The 15,048-nt window shown below is 43.6% G+C and overlaps 1 protein-coding gene across 2 annotated transcripts in view; it reads right to left on the bottom strand.

Annotated features, from left to right (window-relative positions):
* The window catches only part of LOC126336700 (glutathione S-transferase-like), a 286,668-nt gene that overhangs the window by 163,709 nt on the left and 107,911 nt on the right, over positions 1-15,048 (bottom strand). Inside the window, exon 2 of one of the 2 annotated variants that reach the window (XM_050000655.1) lies at positions 12,802-12,873. The exons of the other annotated variant lie outside the window; for it this stretch is intronic. The gene's annotated coding sequence lies outside the window, so the exon portion shown is untranslated. The remainder of the gene's footprint in view (positions 1-12,801; positions 12,874-15,048) is intronic. 2 annotated transcript variants of the gene reach the window in all.

Here is a 15,048-nt window from a genome sequence, read left to right on the forward strand (position 1 = left end):
ACGTGAAAGAACTTGCCCCCCTTCTAACGGCCGTGTACCGCAGGTCTCTAGAGGAACAGAAGGTTCCAAATGATTGGAAAAGACCACAGGTAGTCCCAGTCTTCAAGAAGGGTCGTCGAGCAGATGCGCAAAACTATAGACCTATATCTCTGACGTCGATCTGTTGTAGAATTTTGGAACATGTTTTTTGCTCGCGTATCATGTCGTTTCTGGAAACCCGGAATCTACTCTGTAGGATCCAACATGGATTCCGGAAACAGGGATCGTGTGAGCCCCAACTCGCTTTATTTGTTTTTTTTTATTTATTTTATTTTTTTTATTTTATTTTTGGTCATCAGTCTACTGACTGGTTTGATGCGGCCCGCCACGAATTCCTTTCCTGTGCTAACCTCTTCATCTCAGAGTGGCACTTGCAACCTACGTCTTCAATTATTTCCTTGACGTATTCCTATCTCTGTCTTTCTCTACAGTTTTTGCCCTCTACAGCTCCCTCTAGTACCATGGAAGTCATTCCCTCATGTCTTAGCAGATGTCCTATCATCCTGTCCCTTCTTCTTATCAGTGTTTTCCACATATTCCTTTCCTCTCCGATTCTGCGTAGAACCTCCTCATTCCTTACCTTATCAGTCCACCTAATTTTCAACATTCGTCTATAGCACCACATCTCAAATGCTTCGATTCTCTTCTGTTCCGGTTTTCCCACAGTCCATGTTTCACTACAATACAATGCTGTACCCCAGACGTACATCCTCAGCAATTTCTTCCTCAAATTAAGGCCGGTATTTGATGTTAGTAGACTTCTCTTGGCCAGAAATGCCTTTATTGCCATAGTGAGTCTACTTTTGACGTCCTCCTTGCTCCGTCCGTCATTGGTTATTTTACTGCCTAGGTAGCAGAATTCCTTAACTTCATTGACTTCGTGACCATCAATCCTGATGTTAAGTTTCTCGCTTTTCTCATTTCTACTACTTCTCATTACCTTCGTCTTTCTCCGATTTACTATCAAACCATACTGTGTACTCATTAGACTGTTCATTCCGTTCAGCAGATCATTTAATTCTTGGTTCAAATGGCTCTGAGCACTATGGGACTTAACATCTGTGGTCATCAGTCCCCTAGAACTTAGAACAACTTAAACCTAACTAACCTAAGGACATCACACACATCCATGCCCGAGGCAGGATTCGAAGCTGCGACCGTAGCAGTCACGCGGTTCCGGACAGAGCGCCTTAACCGCGGTCGGCATTTAATTCTTCTTCACTTTCACTCAGAATAGCAATGTCATCAGCGAATCGTATCATTGATATCCTTTCACCTTGTATTTTAATTCCACTCCTGAACCTTTCTTTTATTTCCATCATTGCTTTCTCGATGTACAGATTGAAGAGTAGGGGCGAAAGGCTACAGCCTTGTCTTACACCCTTCTTAATACGAGCACTTCGTTCTTAATCGTCCACTCTTATTATTCCCTCTTGGTTGTTGTACATATTGTATATGACCCGTCTCTCCCTATAGCTTACCCCTACTTTTTTCAGAATCTCGAACAGCTTGCACCATTTTATATTGTCGAACGCTTTTTCCAGGTCGACAAATCCTATGAACGTGTCTTGATTTTTCTTTAGCCTTGCTTCCATTATTAGCCGTAACGCCAGAATTGCCTCTCTCGTGGCTTTACTTTTCCTAAAGCCAAACTGATCGTCACCTAACGCATTCTCAATTTTCTTTTCCATTCTTCTGTATATTATTCTTGTAAGCAGCTTCGATGCGTGAGCTGTTAAGCTGATTGTGCGATAATTTTCGCACTTGTCAGCTCTTGCCGTTTTTGGAATTGTGTGGATGATGCTTTTCCGAAAGTCAGATGGTATGTCGCCAGACTCATATATTCTACACACCAACGTGAATAGTCGTTTTGTTGTTACTTCCCCTAATGATTTCAGAAATTCTGATGGAATGTTATCTATCCCTTCTGCCTTATTTGACCGTAAGTCCTCCAAAGCTCTTTTAAATTCCGATTCTAATACTGGATCCCCTATCTCTTCTAAATCGACTCCTGTTTCTTCTTCTATCACATCAGACAAATCTTCACCCTCATAGAGGCTTTCAATGTATTCTTTCCACCTACCTGCTCTCTCCTCTGCATTTAACAGTGGAATTCCCGTTGCACTCTTAATGTTACCACCGTTGGTTTTAATGTCACCAAAGGTTGTTTTGACTTCCCTATATACTGAGTCTGTCCTTCCGACAATCATATCTTTTTCGATGTCTTCACATTTTTCGTGCAGCCTTTTCGTCTTAGCTGCCCTGCACTTCCTATTTATTTCATTCCTCAGCGACTTGTATTTCTGTATTCCTGATTTTCCCGGAACATCTTTGTACTTCCTCCTTTCATCAATCAGCTGAAGTATTTCTTCTGTTACCCATGGTTTCTTCGCAGCTACCTTCTTTGTACCTATGTTTTCCTTCCCAACTTCTGTGATGGCCCTTTTTAGAGATGTCCATTCCTCTTCAACTGTGTTGCCTACTGCGCTATTCCTTATTGGTGTATCTATAGCGTTAGAGAACTTCAAACGTATCTCGTCATTCCTTAGAGCTTTCGTATTCCACTTCTTTGCGTATTGATTCTTCCTGACTAATGTCTTGAACTTCAGCCTACTCTTCATCACTACTATATTGTGATCTGAGTCTACATCTGCTCCTGGGCACGCCTTACAATCCAGTATCTGATTTCGGAATCTCTGTATGACCATGATGTAATCTAATTGAAATCTTCCCGTATCTCCCGGCCTTTTCCAAGTATACCTACTCCTCTTGTGATTCTTGAACAGGGTATTCGCTATTACTTGTTACAGAACTCAATTAGTCTTTCTCCTCTTTCATTCCTTGTCCCAAGCCCATATTCTCCTGTAACCTTTTCTTCTACTTCTTCCCCTACAACTGCATTCTAGGCGCCCATGACTATTAGATATTCGTCTCCCTTTACATACTGCATTACCCTTTCAATATCCTCATACACTTTCTCTATCTGTTCATCTTCAGCTTGCGACGTCGGCATGTATACCTGAACTATCGTTGTCGGTGTTGGTCTGCTGTCGATTCTGATTAGGACAACCCGGTCACTGAACTGTTCACAGTAACACACCCTCTGCCCTACCTTCCTATTCATTACGAATCCTACACCTGTTATACCATTTTCTGCTGCTGTTGATATTACCCGATACTCATCTGACCAGAAATCCTTGTCTTCCTTCCACTTCACTTCACTGACCCCTACTATATCTTGTTTATAAGACGCGGAAAATATTAGACACAGGCTCCCAGGTAGATGCCATTTTCCTTGACTTCCGGAAGGCGTTCAATACAGTTCCGCACTGTCGCCTGATAAACAAAGTAAGAGCCTACGGAATATCAGACCAGCTGTGTGGCTGGATTGAAGAGTTTTTAGCAAACAGAACACAGCATGTTGTTCTCAATGGAGAGACGTCTACAGACGTTAAAGCAACCTCTGGCGTGCTACAGGGAAGTGTTATGAGGCCATTGCTTTCCACAATATATATAAATGACCTAGTAGATATTGTCGGAAGTTCCATGCGGCTTTTCGCGGATGATGCTGGAGTATGCAGAGGTGCTACAGCATTAGAAAACTGCAGCGAAATGCAGGAAGATATGCAGCGGATAGGCATTTGGTGCAGGGAGTGGCAACTGACTCTTAACATAGACAGATGTAATGTATTGCGAATACATAGAAAGAAGGACCCTTTATTGTATGATTATATGACAGTGGAACAAACACTGGTAGCAGTTACTTCTGGAAAATATCTGAGAGTATGCGTGCGTAACGATTTGAAGTGGAATGATCATATAAAATTAATTGTTGGTAAGGCGGGTACTAGGTAGAGATTAACTGGGAGAGTCCTTAGAAAATGTAGTCCATCAACAAAGGAGGTGGCTTACAAAACACTCGTTCGACCTATACTTGAGTATTGCTCATCAACCAACTCGGGTTGACGGAGGAGATAGAGAAGATCCAAAGAAGAGCGGCGCCTTTCGTCACAGGATTATTTGGTAAGAGTGATAGCGTTACGGAGATGTTTAGCAAACTCAAGTGGCAGACTCTGCAAGAGAGGCGCTCTGCATCGAGTTGTAGCTCGCTGTCCAGGTTTCGAGAGGGTGCGTTTCTGGATGAGGTATCGAATATATTGCTTACCCCTACTTATACCTCCCGAGGAGATCACGAACGTAAAATTAGAGAGATTCGAGCGCGCACGGAGGGTTTCCGGCAGTCGTTCTTCCCTCGAACCATACGAGACTGGAACAGAAAAGGGGGGTAATGACAGTTGCACGTAGAGTCCCCTCCGCCACACACCGTTTGGTGGCTTGAGGAGTATAAATGTAGATGTAGATGTACGTATAAAAGGACTGCATCGTGTAAAAATGGCGATAATTATTTCATTATTTCTGTAATAATTTAATTTCTGTGTGAATTAAAACTATTATCAGAAAACTACACTCATGGACAACGATAATTACAATCTTTTTATGTTATCTGTGATAATTGTGGTTGAGTTGTTCTTCCTGTGCTAATGGATGAACTGTTCGGACGTGAGAAGTGTGAGGTGTGTAAAGAGAAAACCTGTAACTACATATTGTTAATTATTATTTGAAAAATAGAGTCGCTATTGTCTAGACATGGATTTGCATTTATTTCAATTGTAATCCAATCTAATTTTCAGATCCGCAATTACGAGTGCAGCCGTTAGCGCTAGTAACTTACAGCGGAGTTTGCTAGTAGCTGGTATAAAATATATGTCGGTATTTATGATTGAAAATGATTTTAAATGCTAAAGAATAGAGGTAAAAGGCTTAAAGAGTTTTATCTAAATATATTACCTTGATATAATAGCAATGGGAAATAACAACAGACAAATTGACTATTGTCTGCCTGCCTCCATCTTAGCAAAACCATCTCCGCGGCAGTTTTGAATCGAGAATCTTAATAAACATAAATGTTTTTAGATATAAATGAATGGAAATAAATGTACAACGGTGGTCTCGAATCTACTTTAAAAGACAGAATTCAACTCAGATTGAATCCTTAAATACAGTGCTGACAGCACGTTACGTAATATCAATTTCTTATTTGCTGATATATGAAGCCTAATCATTTGGCACGATTTCCGTGAAATATTTTAATAGGAGACATACGTCAGTGTTGTACGCGGGTAGTATTTTGTGACTAAATGTTCCTTTTGCTAGTGAAAAGTGCTTCCATGTTAAGTAACAGTTGTGTAAAATCTGATCAATGATATGCAATTTAGTGCCTCTCACATGACTTTACAGACAACATTTGTACACAAAGTGGAGATTTCTTTAGAAGAGTGACAAATATTAGCTGGGATAATCATTTTTGAGATCAAACGAATTGTTACGCTGACAGTAGGTAACTGGTTTTATATTTTTTTTGATCTACCTGAAATATCATTTATAAGAAATTAAAGTCACGAAATACTATAAATCGGTTCCTCCACAAGCCATAACATTTCCTTTTCTCAGATTTTATAGCTTCCCTACCGCTATCCGACTTCCGATATTCCGCGCTCTGACTCGTAGAACGTTATCCTTTCATTGGTCAATGAATATTTTTCTCGTGGTCACCTCCCCCTTGGCAGTCCCTTCCCGGAGACCCGAATGGGGAAATGGGGAACTAGTCAGGAATCTTTTGCCAACGGAGAGATTATCATGACATTTTTCCAATTATAGGCCACATGTCCCGTGAATACACATCACATGTCTTTAATGCAGTCTTTCTATTGCCTTCTGATTCCTCATGCCGTGGAACATTGCTGATTCTTTCGTTTTTAGGGACAGTTTCTCACCCCAAGGCCAAGAGAATGCCCTGAACCTTCGTCCGCTCCTCTGCCCTATTTAACAAGGCCGTTGGGGGAATGATGGTGACGTCTTATGGTGGATTCTTTGACCACCGTTGCTGATAACTTTTAGTCGAAGTTTAAATAGTCGTGGGGTTCGAACCGGGACCGAGAACATTTTCATTACCAATCAAACACGCTACCCTTAACCAAGGTACATAATGGCGTGAACTGAGTTTCCTTGTGACCAAATCATATGTTAGCATATTTAATAGCTTCCCATACTATGATTCCGGGAGTTGATGTCCTAGTCTCGAGAATCGTTGCTTGCTGCAACTTTTCACAAGATTATCTGCGAACACTTTGGCGTCGATTGCCACGAACAGAAGCGAGACTCGTCACTGAACCCCACAGAATGCCACTCAGTGTCCCAGCTGGCTGGCTGTGCACCATAGCGTTCGCAACGTTTTGTGGTGACACTCTGACTGTAGTTTCCGTCAGAGTTTCAGTTTTTGTCACCCGTCTATGCACCAGTCAGCCTGGCAGTTCTACGTTCGCATGTTGCAGTCATGCTGCAACGGCCAGTACCTTCTCTTCTTGCCAGACTATTGTTGTCTCATCCTACGTCTCCTGCTCTCGTTACACTACAACCAACTGTGAGTGCTATCAGTCGGTATGATGCTCCCGTGGTCTGCTACCAGTGATTCGACATTTTTCGAAGTCAGAAATGTAGCGGTAAGTTGCATCTGGACGTTCTGCAGGCTTGCTGAATTGCGATCTCCACCTGGAAAGTTCTATTAACGTGAGAAACACCGTCTAGCCTATCCTTCAGTATTCTTGGCAGTTGTCGTACTATACAGGGCATAAATTTTAAGTTGACAAACCAGAATAACTCGAAAAGTAAGCTTCACACGAAAAAATATGTAGAATTAAAAGTTGATTATATTCGAGGGGGACATCTGCTGGTGCTAAAACTGGCCGGCCACCCCTGCCCCCTGGGGAGGCAACTTTAAAATTTCAAATCGGAACCCCCATTTTTTATTGCAGAATCAGATTCTACATAAAAAACTACGTACATTTTGTCTTAAACATTTGTTTCGATTCTTGGTAGTTTGCGCTGTAATTCAAAAAAATCCATGTTATCATTTTTGCGTGGAAAATGGTAACAAATAAAGAAAAAAATACTTATTTACTTCGTACATGGGTTTGAGAGAGAGGAATTAGAGTTTTACAAAGGTTGGGCCAAAGTTTTAGTTAAAGTGAATCAAAATTTAAGAAATTTTAAAGTTGCCTCGCACCCCACCCCCAGGGGGCTCTGGGGTGGCGGGCTAATTTTAGCACCAGCAGATGTCCCCGTCGAAAATAATCAACTCTGGATTCCATACACTTTTTGTGTGAAGCTTATTTTGCGAGTTATTCTGGTTTGTCAACTTAAAATTTACCCCCTGTATGTTGGTTATAAAATATGAATCATGATGTAAGAATATATTACCGTCGCAAGTAAAAGTGATGAATAGTGAGAGCAGGCGAGATATTGCATAAACTTCTTACATAAATGAAAACGACAAATAAACGGATGTGAACTCTGTTACAACAAAGGGATTCCAGAACGGAACAAAAGAGTCATAACGTGTAGTACTTGGATGGAACAAATAGAAGGTACGTGCGTCTGGAGGTCACTTCCTTACACCTAGCTGTTACAAACTTACGTTACACAACAAAACACACACACAATTCAGAATACAGCGAACAGACACGTCAATGACCCGACGGACAGTTCATAATTTTGTGAAATAGGAAGAATACGGATTTCCCTCTTAGCAGTACTCACCGTGACCACAGAACCACGATGCCCCGTTTAATCGATGTTGGACATACCGAGCTTGGAACGTTCCTTATACTTTGCTTCGTTTTCCGCAGTTCAGTACACCGTCCCCCTATTTTGATGCCTGATCCGTGTTCGGATTTAGACGGGCCATCCACTGGGCCATCTTACTACACTACTGGCCATTAAAATTGCTACACCATGACGATGAAGTGCTACAGACGCGAAATTTAACCGACAGGGAGAAGATGCTCTAATATGCAAATTATTAGCTTTTCAGAGCATTCACACAAGGTTGGCGCCGGTGGCGACACCTACAACGTACTGACATGAGGAAACTTCCCAACCGATTTCTCATATACAAACAGCAGTTGACCGGCGTTGCCTGGTGTAACGTTGTTATGATGCCTCGTGCAAGGAGGAGAAATGCGTACCATCACGTTTCGGACTTTGTTAAAGGTCGGATTGTAGCCTATCGCGATTGCGGTTTATCGTATAGCGACATTGCTGCTCGCGTTGGTCGAGATTCAATGACTGTTAGCAGAATATGGAATCGGTGGGTTCATGAGGGTAATAGGAAGCGCCGCGCCCGATCCTAACTGGCTCGTATCACTAGCAGTCGAGATGACAGGCATGGCTGTAACGGATCGTGCAGCCACGTCTCGATCCCTGAGTCAATAGATGGGGACGTTCGTAAGACAACAACTATCTGCACGAACAGTTCGACGACGTTTGCAGCAGCATGGACTATCAGCTCGGAGACCATGGCTGCGGTTACCCTTGACGCTGCATCACAGGTAGGAGCGCCTGCGATGGTGTACTCAAAGGCGAACCTGGGTGGACGGATGGCAAAACGTCATTTTTTCGGATGAATCCAGGTTCATTCTGTTTACAACATCATGATGGTCGCATCCGTGTTTGGCGACATCGCGATGAACGCACATTGGAAGCGTGTATTCGTTATCGCCATACTGGCGTATCACTCGCAATGATGGTATGGGGTGCCACTGGTTAAACGTCTCGGTCACCTCTTCTTCGCATTGACAGCACTTTGAACAACTGAAAGCGTCTGGTCAATGGTGACCGAGCAACTGCCTCATCACAATACGCCCGTCACTACTCTTGATGAACTGTGGTATCGTGTTGAAGCTGCATGGGCAGCTGTACCTGTACACGCCATCCGAGCTCTATTTGACTCAATGCCCAGGCGAATCATGACCGTTATTACGGCCAGAGGTGGTTGTTCTGGGTTCAGATTTCTCAGGATCTATGCACCTAAACTGCGTGAAAATGTAATCACATGTCAGTTCTAGTATAATATATATATGTCCAATGAATACCCGTTAATCATCTGCATTTCTTCTTGGTGTAGCAATTTTAATTGTCAGTAGTGTATTAAATCTGAGAGGGGGGGGGGAGGTGCTATGGGACTTTACATCGTGTAATAGGTCCTTACGGTGTTATAAGAACTAGAGCATACGCAATGTGGGATTCTGTAATACTGGATCAACGGACAAATACAAAATAACGGCGATTCATCATTTTTTCAAAGTGACGAGAATCTCCAGCAGTGAGTCAGAGTTGTAGTGAAAGGGTTTTTCTAAAGCCACAGAATACATCGAAATTCGTCACGGATATGACGAATTCTGGAAAATACAGATAGCGGTATGACGTAAGACTGGTAGACCCGTTTTTCTTTGTTACATGCAGCGAATTTACGCTAATAGTCAGTAATCTCTTTCCTGCATGACAGACGATTTTATCTCTGCTTTGCAAAAGAGCTTTCGCTACTCTGCTGTGTAATTTGTACCGTGTAGTCTTATCCAGATTTGACTTTGGTAGCGTACGATTACGGAAACGTGAGTGTGAGGTGAAAAAATAACTACAGTCGTGTGGGGCAAGTAACGGAAAGGGCTTGGTGATGACAGAGCAGTGTCGAAACATGCAATGCTAATTTATTACAACAGTGATACGATCGCGGTAGCTATAAGCATAAACACAGTTCAGAACGAATTCCTTTCCCCGTTCAAAAGCTGAGATAATACACGTTTGCTGCGTTTGCTATTGCACAAGTTCTATCTATAGCTGTAATTTGTGACTAGGAAAATAACGTGAACACCTGTCAATGTGGCAAAACACGATTGCATTCCTCGTTCAAGATGTGCAAAGCTGAGAGCACACCAGTTGTGCTTTATTATTAGTGCCTAGGACAACACAGATTCTATGGCATGGTCGCTCGATACGTAATTCGTTATGCAAGGGACGTCAGCCTTATTATGTTATTAGCGAGTGGTTGCCAAGCTGACTAATTTCCTAAAACGGTTTCGAGTGTCTTTATACACGAGTAGCCTGTTCGATCTAATTGGTGAGATGCTTGTGAATAAGTATCATGGAGGCATACGTTCTTTGGCGACTATCTGTTTACAAACAAAAAAAAAAAAAAAACAAACCAGAAAGTATTATGACAATTCGTTGTTAACAGTAAAGGTGAATAATTACATTCGTACATGAACAAATAAAATGTATTTGGCATAGGGGTACGACCACCGGCAGATCGAACAGAGAAATGAAGATATTTTCTTTTATTTATCCATCTACATCGATACCCCGCAAGCCACCGTGAGGTGCGTGGCGGAGGGTACCCTGTACCACTACTTGTTATTTCCCCTGTTCCAGTCGCAAATAAAGTGGGGGTAAAAAGACTGTCTGTACACCTCCTTATGAACCCTAATTTCGCGCGATGTACGTTGATGGGAGCAGAACTGTTCGGCAGGCAGCTTCAAATGCCGGTTCTCTAAATTTTCTGAATAGTGTTTCCCGAAAAGAAAGCCGCATTCCTTCCAGGGACGCCAATCTGAGTTCCCGAAGCATGTCCGTAACACTCAAATTTTGTTCGAACCTACCGGTAACATATCTATCAGCCCTCCTCTGAACTCCTTCGACGTCTTCCTTCATTCCGATCTGGTACGGAGCAGTACTCAAGAATAGGTCGCACTTTAGTCCTATATGCCGTCTCCTTTACAGGTGGACCATTCTTTCCTAAAATTCTCCCAATAACCCAAAGTCGACCTTTTGCCCTTCCTACTACAGTTTTCACATGCTCGTTCCACCTCACACTGCTTCGCAGCTTTGCACCCAGATATTTAAACGACTTGAACGTGTCAAGTAGGGCACTAGTGACACTGTATCCGAACATTACAGGTTTATTCTTCCTACTCATCCGCATTAACTTGCATTTTCCCACATTTAGGAGTAGCTGTTATTCATCACACCAACTGGAAATTTTGTCTCAGTCGTCATGCGTCTTCCTACAGCCGCTCAACTTCGACACCTTACCGTACACCACGGCGACATCAGCAAACAACCGCAGGTTGCTGTCCACCCTGTACGCCAAATCATTTTTGTATATAGAGAACAACGGCGGTCCTCTCACACTTCCCTGGGGCACTCCTGACCATGTCCTTGTCTCTGATGAACACTTGTCGTCAAGGACAACATACTCTGTTCTATTATTTAAGAAGTCTTCGAGCCACTCATATATCTGTGAACTTATTCTACATGCTCGTACCTTCGTTAACAGCCTTCAGTGGGGCACCGTGTCAAGTGCTTTCTGGAAATCTAGAAATATGGAATCTGCCTGTTGCGCCTCATCTACAGTTCTCAGTGTAACATGTGAGAAAAGGGCAAGCTGAGTTTCGCACGAGCGATTCTTTCTAAAGCCATCGTGATTCGTGGATATAAGTTGCTTAGCCTCAAGAAAGTTTATTGTATTCTAACTGAGAATGTGTTCAAGGATTCTGCAGCAAATACAAGTTAGGGGTATTGTTCTGTGATTTTGCGGGTCCGTTATTTTACTTTTCTTATACACTGGAGTCACCTGCGCTTCTTTCCAGTCGCTTGGGATTTTGTGGGGGGGCGAGAGATTCACAATATATGCAAACTAGCTGAGGGGCCAATTCCGTAGAGTACTCTTTATAAAATCGAACTGGGATTCCATCTGGGCCTGGTGATTTGTTTGCAACTCTTTAAGTTGCTTGTCTGCGCCAGGTATTCTTATTTCTATGTCATCCACACGGCAGTCTGTCACATGGTCAAACGACACTCGTCTTCAGGCCAAAAGCTGTAGAATAAAAAGCCTCTTAAGATATTCCCCAACTATTATGCCCTCTTTTGCAAAAGTTATGAAGTTCGGGCAAAACAAAGAGAGGACGGTTCTCTAAAAGTATCTTAAGATGATGCATTATTATATGAAAATGGGTGGATACCTTTCCTGATGCATCGTACAGGGCTCCTATAAAAAGAGATAATTACTTTCACGTCATTAATAGGTGATTACGCCAGCTCCGCTTACTTTCCTTGCGGGTCTTTCAGTGCCGACAGACCGCCGTGTTAGCCCCTGCCAATGGCGTCATTCGGATACGATATGGACGGACATGTCGTCAACATACCGCCGTTTTGGGTGCTGTAGGTTTGGAACCGGTACTTCTCACTCAAGTAGCTGCTCATCTAGTAACATAGGAGTGAATAGACCACGTTTGACTCTTCTCACCAAGGGAAAGTCCGCTCCCGGTAGCTGCGCCGGCAAGGTACCTCAGCTGTTCGGTCAGAGGGTTAGCGGCCCACTGTAATAAAAAATACTGAGTCAATCGATCAACAAAGACCTTAAACGGATTTCTTACGACGTCCACCATGAGCAGATGCAACGAACGAAAGCGAAGAAAATGAGATTAAAACAAAAAAAAAGAGTGGTCAGCGCGACGGCAGAATTTCAATCCTCAGAGCCAGGGTTCGATTCCCGACTGGTTCGGAGATTTTTTCAGAGACTGGGTCTTGTGTTGTCCTCATGATCATCATTTCATCCCCATCAACGCGCAAGTCGCCGAAGTGGCGTCAAATCGAAAGACTTGCTCCCGGCGAACGGTCTACCCGAAGGGAGTCGCTAGTCACACGACATTTACATTTTTGACCAAGGAAAAATCCATGGCTCTACCGGGAACCTAATTAAGGTCCTTCACATAGCAGACTCGCTGGCCACTTAGGTACCGAGGCGGACACAGTTGATTAAGAGAAGACGCATGTGTTTTCGGTTATGTCTCTAGCGACAGACCATACCTGTGTGTAGAAAGCACTCTCCTCTTTAGCAGCAGTTCCAGTCGTACAACGAATTTCCCCACTCGTACAGATCTGTTGAAGAAAGAGAGAAATAAGGTAAGAGTCTTCATCACTTATCTCGATACATACAAGTACTTGTTGATCTGTCTACACATTTATTTTGGAAATAAACGTTCCACAGTTGCAGTTTGTTTTTATTTTATTTATGTATCTTTCAGTCTTTGCTACTATACTGCGCACCAGAAGTAAAGGATCACTTTTTCGAAATCCCCTAATTCCATCCCACGTTGACGCTTAAGTTTGAAATTTGGCTCAAAGGTGCCTGCAACCTTTTTCCGTAATGGTGCAAAGCGTGGCGCCCTGCGACGTCATCCTCTGGCTAGAAGACGCTTCAAACAACGTGTCGACACAAGAGAGGAAGCTTAGAAGTTCATGTGACGTGTAAGGTGTGCTAATTATGTCACATTGCACCAGACTTCACTGCTATTCTGGAATGCCACCGTGGAAGTGTCACATGATGGGAAGGTCGTCACAGCCGTTTTTACCCAAATTTCATATCTTCTTTTGACTCTTCTGCGATGGAGGTTAGAACCACGACGCCCAGCACTGAAATCACGCAGTTTTCTTATGAGTGACCGAGAAAAACATTCCAAACACACCGACGCTCAGAATCGGCACTAAAAGGCCTCCGGCGGAGGCATAGAGCACTACAATGAAAGCACTCCTTTCTATGGGACGTTGATGCCCTCACATTTCTCGGTCTAAATCGACAGTTCGCCCTGCGATGAGAGACAGGAAAACGTTCCTGACAACGTTTGACACTGGTGAGACCGTCGGATGTTTCAACCCCTCTACAAGGACAATGTGCGACTGCAGCTCCTTTAAAAACGATCTGGCCTCTTTGCGCACAGCGCAACCGCAGTTTTTGCTCTGGTGTACAAGTCGGAATCACTAGGGACCGTTAAACACCAGTCAAGGAAATTTGTAGGTGGTCTGAAGCAGCAGATTGTGCTTATGCTTTTTCATCCCTCCTATTTCGCATCCTCCTGTGGCATGGTCATTTAGGGTTGCGACACTGGCACAAGTGCGAATGAAAGCGTAAAGACCCTTCAGTTCAGCAAAACACTCAATGCCACGCACCCACCTGTACAGGCAGAACCCATGTATAGAGTACCAGTCGCCTGCAGGCACGCTACATTGCTACTCTTTCGATGCTACAATACTGTCCTTGCGCTTGATAGTAGCCCATCTGGAATCAGTGTCAAAGGGGTTGTGTCCCCACTATAACACAACAAATATTCCGTGATAACCAAATTTATTTGACCTTCTGTCACTCAAAACAAAACTTAAGTTCGACTACACAACACTTCGCTGGCTGTAGCGGCAAGGAGAAATCAGAGTCACTAGTAGAGAATACAAGCCCAAACCACTGCCAACCAGTCGATACCGACGCGTCGCAAGTTTCCAGCCAGAGAGGCCACAGTACGGTTCGGTCGTCGTGAATCCAGCAGCCGGGTAGTAACACAGTCATCGGCGAAGATTGAACTGGTTTAACGGGCTCGTTTAAATTCGCAGGTCCGGCCAATCAGAGTGTTGGTTGATGGCGCCATTATACGGTTGCTCACTCTGGTGGCAAGGGCAGCGCCGCCAGGGTAATCCGTATCGATAGTGGTGTGTACGCTGCCGCTAACCCCACCACGACGCGTTCACTTGCGCCAGTTGTTGACATCGTGTACGGTTCTCGCTGTGTGCCGCGCGTGTTGTAGCACACCGCGCCGAGTTGACGGCTAATGTGCGGCGGCCGATACGACACCGATCTGCAAACGCCTAGGTCTTTGTCATGGTTTCATCTCTACAGGCACATTTTTATAACCCTCAATAAAGATGGATGGGTGGGTGTCACCTAGGGTTTTGCCAAAGTTGGAGGTTCTTAGAGGGACCCCTCTGCGATTTTATTCGTGCATATGTCAATCTCGCATTCCCCTGTGATCACTCACAAGCGGACACAAAATAAGAGCGCTGAAAAAGCATAAGCACCCTCCACTGCTCCGGATCACGTTCAGATTTCATCAAATGGTTTTGAATGGTTCCTAGTGGATCCAAACTGTACACGAAAGCAAAAATTGCAGTCGCGTTGCTCCAAAAGGATGCGATCACTAACGATAGAGGTGCAGCCCCAAAATATCCTTAGAGAAGAATTGAAACGTCCGAGAGTGTCACTAGTGCCTAAAGTTGTGAAGAACGTCT

Source organism: Schistocerca gregaria, chromosome 2 (assembly GCF_023897955.1).
Source record: "Schistocerca gregaria isolate iqSchGreg1 chromosome 2, iqSchGreg1.2, whole genome shotgun sequence".
Lineage (NCBI taxonomy): Eukaryota > Metazoa > Arthropoda > Insecta > Orthoptera > Acrididae > Schistocerca > Schistocerca gregaria.